This window comes from Motacilla alba, chromosome 5, assembly GCF_015832195.1.
Source record: "Motacilla alba alba isolate MOTALB_02 chromosome 5, Motacilla_alba_V1.0_pri, whole genome shotgun sequence".
Taxonomy (NCBI): domain Eukaryota; kingdom Metazoa; phylum Chordata; class Aves; order Passeriformes; family Motacillidae; genus Motacilla; species Motacilla alba.
The window spans coordinates 11,912,732-11,925,137 of record NC_052020.1 but is presented as its reverse complement, the minus strand read 5'-3'; positions in this window follow the sequence as shown (position 1 = coordinate 11,925,137).

Genomic DNA, 12,406 nt, shown 5'->3' with positions numbered 1-12,406 from the left:
TTTCTGCCCTAAAACTCTGCTGCATGGAGGGTGTGAATGACACTGGAGCAGAGGTATGTTGTGGTGTGGGTCTGTATCACATGATCAGAGTTTTCCTGGGTGATGTAAGTGATGCAGGTATTACAACCACTTGTCTATGCATGTTTTTTTGATGGCAGCCTTAAATGTGATAGAGCTCTAAAATTAGAGATTATCGCAGAAAGTTCAGTCATCTCAAAAGTATGTTGAATTGGTGCCATTCACATAGAGGAGGTCTATGGAATAATTTCAAAATCCTGCTGGGTTGTGTAGATTGCCCAACGGAGATCCAATGTAAATTTCTTTGACTGCTTGTATGTATTTGATGTTCTTATGCCTGAAATTAGTTCTGGTGCTTGTGACTGAGCAAAAGATAGTTGTCTCTCTGAACTTCCACTAAGCTTCAGCTTTCAAAACTTAAGCAGCTACTTAGAGAAATGGGTCTTGTCTTAGTTGTTTCCATGCAGAATTTGTGTGATGAAAACAGGATTTAAGCTTGGGAATAACTGACTGATGATCATCTCTGCCCTGTTGGGATGCAAGCAAGTATCAGCTCATGCACAGCCACGCTGCAATGTCAGCACTGCAGTAACTGAGTGTGAATTCAAGTTTTCTCAGTGCTAGGTTTGGGACTAGTACATCAGATCATTGGAAAGGCAGGCAAGGAAGGTTGTCATTCCCTAGAAGCTGGTCTGAAGTGATGAGAAAGTTTGCTGGTGTCCCACTCAGAGCCAGGTTAGAGCTACTTGGAAACCTGAGCAAGATGGAATCTTGAAACCTGGAGCATGAGAGGCTTGGGGCTGGCTGAGGCTGGGCTGTTGCTCCCCACAGGGGGAGGACAAGGAGAGCTGGACCTGAGGGCAATGGGATGGTTTTTCCTCTAGTCCTTCACTACAAAATCCACAGGAAGGTGCTAACCATGCTTGGAGCAGCAGTTATTCCTGTCTGTCTTGGGGTCGGGCCTCAGCTGATATCCCTAGAACAAACCTCTTGCACCTCTTGCAAGTTTGCTGAAGCTTGTTTCTACATAAAAGCTTTGCAGCCCTCCTCCAAGGGGGATTAGGGATCTCTGCCAAGGACTGTGTTGTATTTTGAAACCCAGGTACTGCGTGTTTCCTTCCACCAATGTTCACAACTGTGCATAATGTAGCAACACGTAACTGAAGCAAGAGTGCTCCTTGGTTCCCCGACACCCAAACCCGCAGGGGTGAGCACTTCCCCATTCACACACAGCCTCACGTACTCTCAGAGCATCTGAAGCTTTTGAAAAGGGTCTATTACTCTAAATTTCTTGAAAACTTCCTGAAAATTAAAAATCAATCCATTTTCTCAATCTCTGTCAAATTGTAATCTTAAGGAAGTACTTTTTGTGCCCAAAGAGAAGGACTGTGACAGGAGACAAATGCAGTCATTTTGCCTGGCAGACTCATTCTCTGCCTGACCTCACCCCAATGGCATTTTGGAAGTGTGGGCGCGTTATTTTGTTCAGGTGAATCACTCAAAATTACCGTTTGTCTGAAAGAGTTTATCAAAAACTAATGGGATTTTGCAGAATAAATGGCTTCACAATTCTTCATCTAGCAGATTGCTGAGAGATGAAATGAGTCTCTGAGGTATTTATTAACTTCTGTGGGCAGCTCTGAATATAAGAAAGGCAGAAACTTTAGTACAGGATGTCTTACACTCAGTTTGTCAGAGAAGAGTTTTTAATGCACAATCAAAATGCCAATCATCCATTTGTCTGCTCCCTATAACACTGTTTGTAACATAAGGCTGTTTTAATAAAGATTTTGAATTTTTTGAAGAGTAAGTTTTTAAAAATTAGAATTTTTTAAAAATTCTTTGGAATCCTATTTTCTGACCAATCAGTCTTTAGAACACTGGTGGATGCATGGCTCCTGAGAGCTAGGAGAAGGGCTTCTCACGGACTTGGAAGAAAATGGCAGCCCTGATGCTCACCCTTCTCAGAAATTTTATAAAGCCATTAGAATAGAGTATCAAGTTTTGATACCAGATGGAATTATACTCTAGAGGCAAGTGTATATTTAACCTGAAGGATAGGAATGTTAAGTAGGCAGGGAAGAGTTTGCCTGCACGGACTACTGCATTCTTTAATGATGCTGGAGCAGGCTAAAGCCTATTCTCTGCTTTTGTCTCTACATGTCACAACCTGAGCATTGATCAGGCTTGGTACAGTGCAAATGAGGTGGGCAAAGACAGTTTGATTTGTGCAAACTATGTCAGTGAGAGGGAACTCACCTTTCCCAAAAGGGACTCCCCACACTGGGCTTTAGCCAGGACACTGTGTTAACTACAAGCCAGCTGTAAAATTGTGATTTGAATCTTATGCAGATTGTCAGATAGGTTTTATGGGGAAAGGGATGGTATGTTTGTAATAGGTGCTAGACATGTATGGACCATGGTATGCCAGGCCATCAGCTAACCCTGCATTAACTGAGCCATACCATAAGGGCTTCAACTCAATTTTGCCTTCTCTTCACCTACTCTCATGGATATTCTCATACTGCAAGGAGCAAAGGATTGTGAGAAAGAAGCAAGGGAAGATTGTGTGTAGGGAAGGAAATTTCTTCTAAAACATTCTGTAATTCTGCAATTTTCCATAATCACCTGCGTAAGTGGCTTGCTTTTAGTTTTGAGGTTTTTTTCTAAGCACTTAACAAATAATAATAAAAGCCTTGACAAAAAAAAAAACCCACAAAAAACCCAAAAAAAACCCCAAAGAAACAAACAAAAGAAAAAAACACCAAAAAACCCCCAGAAAGCCCATTATCACTGTGTGATTGTTTTAATTTTGATGGTCAACAGAAAGACTGTTCAGCAGTGCAAGGGAAAAGCAGACGGAAACAGCCACTCTAAATCAGGAGATTTTACAGTCGTTTTTATCAGAATGTTTCATTTTTAATCGATATTAAGACCTCTTCACAGCATGTTGTAAAGGCAAAGTACTTTTAAAGTAGTTTTTTTGTTGAGCATTCTGCAGTTGGGAAAGTTGATTGTCACTAATGAAGTGTTTTATGGCTAAGACCATTGCTGGAATAAAATTGTTGGCTACTTTAGCCTGCAAGTTCTACATCAAAATCCTATATACATTCATTAAGTTTAGTTTCCTCCTTTCTTACTGCTCTTATTCATTAGCGAATACTGTGGGTTCCTTTATTGCATCTTCTTCATCCTGGATCATTATAGGGTCACTAAATGTAATTTTCCCTGTGGGTATATATTAGCTGTTCCTGCTCATTTCACAACATTGTAATTGTGGAGAAACCAGAGGTTTCAAATTATGAAAACAATTTGGTTTCATTTAGATTCAGTGTCAGCCGTAGGGGAAAATCCTTTTATGCACCTACTTTGTCGGGTTTGTTTTTTGCTTTGTTTTTAAAGGAAAAGGACCTGGATTTACTGCTCAAATGCCTTATAGAAGGTAGGAATCTTGTGGCAGTGTCCTTTTTTTCATAGCCAGTGGGTTTTTAGATATTACTGCATTTTGAATTAAATAATTCTTCTTTCACCAGGTAGATGAGCTGGGGCCCTGAGCAGGATGCAGTGAAGGCCATGGTCAGTTCCCTCAAGGGCTGTGCTGTGCCATGAAGGAAAGGGAAGCACTGCTGCTCGAGGCCTCTTGCTCTGAGTTTCTCCTTTCCTCCTTTGAGGGGAGCCAGGTGCCGGCATAGGGATGGCTGCTTCCCAAAGGAATTGTGTTTCTCTCTCGTGCCGCGTGCGCTGTTGGGAGAAACAGCCGCTTCAAAAAGATGGCAACTGACTCCTCTGATTTTTAGAATGACTATTTCTTTTCTGATCATGCTGGCATGGAGCTGATTCCCCATCAAGGACAGCTAAGAGAGGATTGTCCGTGTTTTCCCTTTCTAAGTTTTCAGGGTGAGGGACAGCACACCTTGCTTTGCACATGCACCCTCCGTTGCAGCACGTCCTCACGCTGCTTGTATTCCTCTGGATGTCCTAAGGAACGTACGGTTGTGCTCAGGAGGGAGGGCTGCCAGCAGATGCACACACTTCATCTGAGTCTGAGAGAGATAAGGAGAAGGGGAAATACACATCTTTCACTGGTCAGTGGCAGAAATGGTCCCAGCCAGGTTTAGTATTACGCTGATCTCACTCGTGTAGTTGGTGTTTAAACCCAAGGATGACAGGTACCCCGCGGTGCTTCTGACAGCAAACAAAGCAGGTACTGAGTACAGATTTGCACACAGTGCTGCTGTTGAAGCTCAGTTGTTTCTGCCTGCAGGACATCCATTATTCCAGTCCTTAGGCTCATCAGGAAAAAGCTACTGCAGAAGGGCTGCAGTTGGAGCAAATCCCTGAAGTGTCTGAGGGCCAGGAGCCCATTTCACCTCTACCCATGCATCAAATATGAACTCATGTCTCCAGTGACTTAACTTTCTGCACCACCAGCCTCCAGCCCTCTCTGTAATGCTCTTATTTCTGGATGGGTCACAGGGGATCCTCTCAGGCTTTTAATCTGTAGCTTATTGTTTAAAGATTTATTTGTTTTGCAAGACTACCGCCAGTGCTGATCACAGGCCAGCAACCGTGGAAGGGAGCTGGGCAATTGGAAGACTTTCCACTCTTTCCCCAGAGCTTATCTGTGATGAGGATGCTTTGAAGGATTCAAGTCATTTGCAAACATCATCTTAAAACTGCAGGTGCTTAATTGTTTGTAGGGGAAATGTGTGAGAGAAAATGAGGTGTAACAGCAATCCCTTAATGGTACAGAGTACCTTTTCTTTTTTTTTTTTTTTTTTTTTTTCTTTTTCTTTTTTTTTTTTTTTTTTTTGTAGGAGTGTCTTGTTTCCATGGCTACCCTTTGTTAAGATTCCTGCTGTTGGGATCGTCTTTAATTCTGCAAGTACCAGAGGCTGCCCAGCAGTGGGATGGTTTGGTCTCAGGAGGGGATGGGTGCAAGGTTTTCCCCTGCACATACAAGCAGCACCTCCTTTGCTGGGCTTTGCTAAACTCTTCTCCCTCACTTTAAAGAAGACAATCTCACATTTCTTTCTGTGCCTTCTTCTCCCTCCAGCAGACTTTCCCACTTCAGGGACACACTGCCACAACTGGCAAATTAATTAAGCCAAGAAACCTGAAAGAAAACACTGATCTTTTTCCCTGCTGCCAATTCAGGATAGTATAGCCAAGGGAACACTGGAATTCTTGCTCTGATCCCTCTGCTCAGCCAGTGTTCAGTCTGTATCCTGCTAAAAAACTCCAAACAAAGAGAACACCAAGCCCCAACCAAAACAAAACAACCCCTGTCTCTTGGAACTGCTCCTAATTGCAAATAGAGGTATTAATGTTGATGTTTCTGTCTCACATTTTTCTCCCTTTTTTTTTTTATTTCTCTTTTCTAGATTCTCCCTTCCCCATGCAGGCAACAACACGTTGATGGGATGAAGTGTTAAATTTTGGCTGTTAGTATAGCTGTACTCATATGCCACAGTCCCAGGAGTGTTGGGTTGGAGATGAAGAAGTAGCTCTCTACACATTCACATAAATAACTGTAATTATAGGAAAAAGCTTCTGAAAGCCTCATGGTGGTTTGATAACACTGGTAACTTCTAAAAGTTTGCTTGGGTGTTTCTGTGAGTTTCTAAGTGTGTCACACATTGATCACTTGATTCCCTGTCTCTCTCCTGTGTTGAAATTTCACGTTCTTGTCAATGATGTGTGTCCAGAAGCAGTAGACTTCAAACCTATTCATGGGTATTTCTAACTTCTTGTTATCTCTCTCCCTTTGGAACTGATTGAATATGGCTCAGGCTGAGGCTTTCTCTCTTGTCACAAAAAGGAGCAAAGCTGCTTGCAGCCTTTCCTCCTACTTATCTATTTCTGTAGCCATGAGGTACATGTGAAATCTCAGCTTCTATTTTCTTCAATTTTCCGCTAAATTTCCTTTGAAGGTTATCTTCCCTGGAGGCTTCAACTGATCCATTTTCTTTTCATTTCCTTCTCTTCTTTATTTTTTTTTTGGCACTGCGTAATATGTTCGTGTAAAGAAGAAAGGAGAGGAGAAGAAAGTATACCTTTCTGCTGGCATAAAAACTCTTCAGTTCTTACTCTGCTTCTGGGCTCTCTGCTTGGAGATCCTAAATACAGCTATGCATCTCTTCTGTGCTCTAAAAGGGAATGCAGCTGTGAAGGATGCTATTCAAAGTAGTTTTCCTTAAGGACTTTGAATCAGACCCTTTTGTAGGAGATCTGTTGTCCATATATATATATATTCATGTAGTCATAGCTCTTTGCTTTATCGATTTAAAGTCAGTTTTAATTAGTCCTTTCTTTTCTAATTCATCTGGAGCCAGTGCAGCTAAACCACATTTATCATATTTTGTGGAGGGTAGTTCCTCCCCTTTTGCAGAGGGTAGTTCCTGCTCCATCAGGCAGGCTGGTTTTGCTCTAGGGTGGGAAATCCCAACACTCCTGCTCGAGGTCTGTGCCAGGACCAAGCAGTCAGGTGAGGAACAGAGCCATGCTGGTGGTGGGAGCTGAAATGGAGCGTGCCCGGGTGCTTGTGGTGTCCCAGACCCAAGGCACCCTCCCCTGTATCCCTGCAAGGCACTGAAGATGGGTTGTGTTTGCACTGCTCTCTCTCCTGATGGAGCTCATCCTCATTTACAGAATTCATTGATGGCATCTTTTCCTGAGCCCACTCTGCCTCAGCTTTTACTTTTGCCTTCAACACTCAATGTAAAGCTTTTGTGCAAATTCATCTTTTGACAATTTGACTCTACTTTCTAAGCAGCTCTTCTGGACTTTTTACTATTTTCTGTCTGTGAGCTGTCTGAGGGTTTGGTGAGTATTTAGAAAGCATTTATTTACACATTTCCCAGCATGTAAATAACCAAATGGATGGGTAAGTCACAGTCTGTACCTCAGCACTAATTCGGGGAGATTATTGCATCTCTCCAATTCAGAACCTCTCTTGTCTAAAAACCAACCTTAGACACACTGAGAGCTGTTTGTGTTACAGGAAGATGTGATGCAATGCATTTCAGATCAGCCCTGCTCCTGTCACAGGCTGTCTGAGGGGGCTGTAGGATGGCTGGCACCACAAAGTCTCCTCAGATTGTGAGCACTCTGTGCTAGAACCTCTGATTTAAACCTGCACTTTGTGTTGACACCAAGTTTCCTTTGCAGGATGAAGGGTTTGGCCTGTGGATTTCTCAGTTGAAAAGCACAGCTGTGACATTTCATGAGAAAGGCAAGTTTTTTGTTCACAGCAGAGCTAATGTAGATTTCCTATATATATTTGTGCCTTCCTCACATGCTCATATCCACATTGCTTTTCCTTCTGCTTTTAGAAGGCTTTCTAGTTCCCTTTCTGCATTTCTGTGGACAAGCAGTAGCATTTTGGCTAATGTAGAGTTATGGAGAGTTGGACTGGTAGGTCAGTATTTATGCCCTTGTTAGTCTGCCTGTTCTTTCATAGTACCCATTTTCCCTCTCTATGTGACTACTTGCTCGGGTTTCTGTCCTCCAGCCAGCTGATTTGCATGAAGAAAAAAAAATATACTCAAGTGGTATGTCAAATTTGGCTGAAATTGGTATTAACAGGAGTATCAGTTTGCTGCTTATGCTGAAAAATTTCAGTGTGCTCCTTTTTGGCCCCAAGTCATCTTATGTTTTATTGAAATATTTGCCCAAAAGCCTTAAAAGATACCAATAATTGAGCTTTCATCCTCATTTTTTTTTCCTGTGGAATTTTATTTATTCATGGGGAGCAATCTGATATCTTATATAGCATGTAGAGCATTGGCTATGTGACTTTAGTAGAAGGTCATTGTGCAGAAGATTAATAAAGGTATTTGACTGTGTTGCATTTCCTCTTTATTCATTGTACGAGCAGTGTTGACGTGTGCAGTACACTGATACAGATTGTACTCTTTCATCCAGTACACACAGTCCTATTCTCCCTATGTTTTGCCTTTAAAGTGAACCACTTGTAGTGGTGAATGATGTGATTTATTTTATTAATGGTATCTTTGCTGCAGGCTGTAGCATTGAGTCTCTTTGTCCCCATGAGGTCTTTTTTATGACAATGAGGATATATGACTTGGTGTTTGTTTCAGTAACAAGGAGACAACTGTATTTTGCTTGTACTTATTTTTTCAGTCTCAAATTCTTTGTCCATTCCCAAAATAGACAAAATGGGCTGAAGCATATGCAAAGATCCTCATTTCAAATTTAGACTTATCTATTGGAATACTATTTTTAACTGGAGAAAACAGCTCAAGAAAACCAATGCATTCCTTAAGCATATCCTTAGACATTGAAATCAGTCTTAAGATTTTGAGGCAAATTCAGTAACCCCAGCCTGTTAAATTTCCAAAGTTAACTAGAACTGCGGTTCACTGTGTTTCTGCACATAAAGAGAGAGCCCTGAGCCCTGCAGGGGGTTTGCTGGGAAGGCAAATCCTTGTTGTCTCCAGCTGCAGGAAGGAGTTAGGATGCAACTGTATAGGCTGGACATTATCCAGAGTATCAGGAAACCCTACTCCAAGAGAAAGTGCTTTTGTTGACCCCTCATCACCAGGGCTGCCCTTTAGAGCCCTGTGTAAGAAGTGGCAATGCTGCCTGAGTAATTCCTTCCAAACCTCATCCCACAGTTCTGGCTCAGTGCTGGGTCCAGCCCAGCTCTCATCAGCATCGTTTCCTGCCCTCACTGGTGCCACTTGGAGACCTTCCACTGCAAATATTGATCCAGCTTACACTGCTTTGCTTGTGAGAGCTGAGGAGATGACAGCATCTGGCCTTCTGGCTGCAGGCTATTACAAATGATTACAATGTGAATCAGATCCTCCACCTGCCCGAGAGGTACCTCGTTTGGGATTCTTTTCCACCCCCTGCCCACGCAGTCTTTAGCCCAAAGAATCCACCTGGGTAGGGAAACCTGCTGCTGGAGGGATCAGGCTGGCAGACTGCCTTCTGATTTGTGTTTATGTCTCAAACACATCAACTTCTTCTGTTCATTATATGCCTACAATAATGCCTTGGGTGAGTGGCAATGTTTGGAGGTCTTTTGGCTCCAGCTGTGTCACTGCTTGTTCAGCTCAGAGTCATGATTCACAGGTCTGCATTCTTTGCACTGAATCAGACATTAGAGATGCAAAAGGTCTGTTGGGTCATCTAGCACGCCCTTTGGTGACTCTGCCTTTCAGGATGTAAGTGCAATTTCTGTTCTGCTTAGGAGAAAAAAGGAAGCAGGATTTCACAGGTCTGGATTGATGTGTGAACCCAGGTCTTTGGTCCTTTGTGCTTGTGGGGAGCTTTAGGTCCTTATACTTTCAGGAAGTCAGTATTGTTTCCTTTTCTTTTTTTTTTTTGCCTGATCGTACAGCAAAGGCAGAATAAAAGGCACAGTGCATTGGGTAATCAAAGGGGAAAAACTTTCTAAATTGTGAGGTCTGGGGATTTGTGCCACCTGTTCTTTTCCATTACTCAGGGACAGATACAGCACACGTGTATCTTCCCTGGCTTATTTGTCTCCTGACATTTCTTTTTTTTTTGCTGCACTTAAAAGCATTGTTAGAATTGCTATTACTCTGATGAGCCTATCCAGGGTGTTGTTGATTGTCTCACTGAAGAGAAACTGGTGAAAGAGGTACTGCTAGGAACAGATCTTGCTCATTGGAAGGTCCAGTAGTCCTCCATCAGCACTAAAGCCAAGACTCACTCCATGCTCTTCCAGCTGTTACATTCTCCTTTGCTCACCAAGGTGTTTTTCATGATTACACTGCTGGGCTGCTTTGTCCAAGAACAAAGGCAGGACTCAGACAAAAACCTCCTGCCATGCTCAGGTTTCTAGCTAGGCTTGCATTTCTGCTTCACTTTGTGTGCTATGTTTTGGAGATTATTCCAAGTAGTTTTTGGAGATTATTTCAAGCTCTCAAAGAGGAGTTTACTGATTTCCTAAAGCCATTAAAATAATAAGGTCAGTGTTTAATCCCATTGATTTAGTGACATATATATGTATATGCCCAGCAAGAATCAAACTAGATTATTACTTGTGTTTCAGCAAGACCTGGATGGAAGTTTGTATTACTGGGCTCCATAAATGCATGGTGGGAGTCAAGTTGTATGTGGAAGAATTCACTGTTTGAGGAGGCACTGCAAAAAAGGCTAAACAAACCAGAAACAGTAAAAGCAGCAGATTCAAAGCAGCACACAAATCAAGCTGGAAGTCTGACTTAGAAACCCATCTTTCCCAGGTGTGCCTAAGGGCCAAGAACTCCCCAGAACTTCCCAGGTACTGTGTTGCATAATTTTAAAAACATTGAAACAGTAACAAAAAGCTGATGGCTTGAAGTCCATCGTGCTGGATTCCCATTTCACTTCATTTCATACTGAGGAGACTTACTGGATGAAAGGTGAAGTTATCAAATCTAACACAGGAGCCTTTCTTCTCAGTGGAAAAGGGAGTTGCTGCCAGCTTGTTTGGATAACAGCAGCTAGCCAAGCCTGTGTCCTGGAGTGTGCTTTAACCCTCTGTGGTTGTGATATTTTGTGAAAATCCCTTTGCTAGGATTTTCTTCTCCTGGGAAGCTGAGAGGGCCTCAGCTTCAAGTGTGAACAATTTGTTATCTGCTGCTGTGGAATGCAGCAGGTGCTTCCTCGATTGGTCAGTGTGGGATGTTTCTACTTGGCGGCCAATCGAGGAGGCAACAGCTCTCGCACTCTCTGGGAGTCACAGAACTTTGTTATTCATTCCTTTCTATTCCTGTCTCGCCTTCTGATGAATCTTTCTCTCTGTTCTTTGTAGTATAGTCATAGTGTGGTCTTTTTAATATAATACATATCATAATATAATAAAGCAGCCTTCTGAAATGGAGTCAAGATCTCTCCTTCGCTTCACCAAGTCCAGACTGCCCTGAAGATCCACGGTGATAAATGGTGACCCCAGACGTGGCAATAACCCTCAGCAGTTCTGAGCTCTCCAGCTGGATCATGGCAGCGCAGGTTTGCAAGACCTTCATGTCTGACCTTCTCACCAGCCCTCGTGTGGTGGTGGCAGCCTGGACTTTCTCTTCCTCTGTGAGAAGCACACCAAAGAAACAGGTGCAAAATAGTGAAGAGCCTTCCTCATTTTCCTAAACAGCTCTGAAAAGTCCTTTGAAATCGGGCTACTTAGGGGAAAAAAACCTCTTCAGAATCTCACTGCTCAGGAGAGGCAACTGTGATTTCAAACAGTCTCTGTCCTGTCCCAAACCCCAAAAAAACCCAAATGATGCTCTCAGGCAGAGGAGTGCTTGTATCTCCTTCTGGCACAGGTTGCTCTGAGCTGGGGCTATTCTCTGCAGTGTCCCAGTGGGTTGTGAGGTTGCAGGCAGGGCAGTGGGGATGTGGCTGGCAGCACGAAGGATAACAAAATAGTGACTTTTGTTCCCTTTCTGCTGCAGCTCTGCATCCCCCTTCCCATACTGCGGGGACCCTTTAACCCCACCCAATTTCTGTTGAGTAAGTGATGTGTAAAAAATGAGGGAGGGGTTGGTTTTGGTTTTAGTCAGCAGCAGAGTTTTGTGTTTTATTTATGTTTGAGGGAGTAAAAAATTCATGTCCAATTGCTCAGGGTGGGAGATCTTGCCAATATTGTTCTGGTCATGCCTCAAGGCTATTTGGGAATTCAGTTAATGAAGTCCATGCTAACAGCTAAAGAGCCATACCTAAGAAACGCTTTTTAGGGTTTTTATAAATCTATGAATCTTCCTTAATGTTTTAGATTTTGCTGTGCTAAAACAAGCCATTTTTTTTTTAGCACAGCAATTTTTCCCCACATGTTGGTGACCTAAGTTTTTAGTTTAGGGGCCCAGCAGTGATTGGAAGACGAGACATTTCCCAGAGAGGTGAGTCACATTTAGTGGTGACGCTTCTGAAGGCTGCACTTGCTCTGCTATAGAACCCACTCAGATGAGAAATAATTAAGTTTCCCAGCTCAGATTGTTTTGTTTTGTTTTGTTTTGTTTGCATTTTCCTTACTTGTGCCCCTAAAGCCATCCTAGGGTGTTGTGAGGAGTCACAAAATGTTCCTCGTTCTCAGGGGCTGACCAGGTCCCATCCAGGGATACCTTCTACCTGGTTTATTTCAGTTTACCTTTCACAGAAAATTCAGAGTTCTCAGCTGCTCAAAACCCCATATTTTTACTGCATCTGCTTGATTATATCTAAAATAAGTAAAATAATATGAACCTAAAAATAGATAAAATTATTTTTACTGGAAAATGTTTGGCTTGGAGTTCTTAGTCTGTTCATTGATGTCTGTCTCTGAAAGGGCAGATGAATCTCACATTTCCAAGAAGACTATAAATACAGAGCAGTGCAGTCTCATTTACTAATATTATGAAGGTAATTTGGCTGTAAA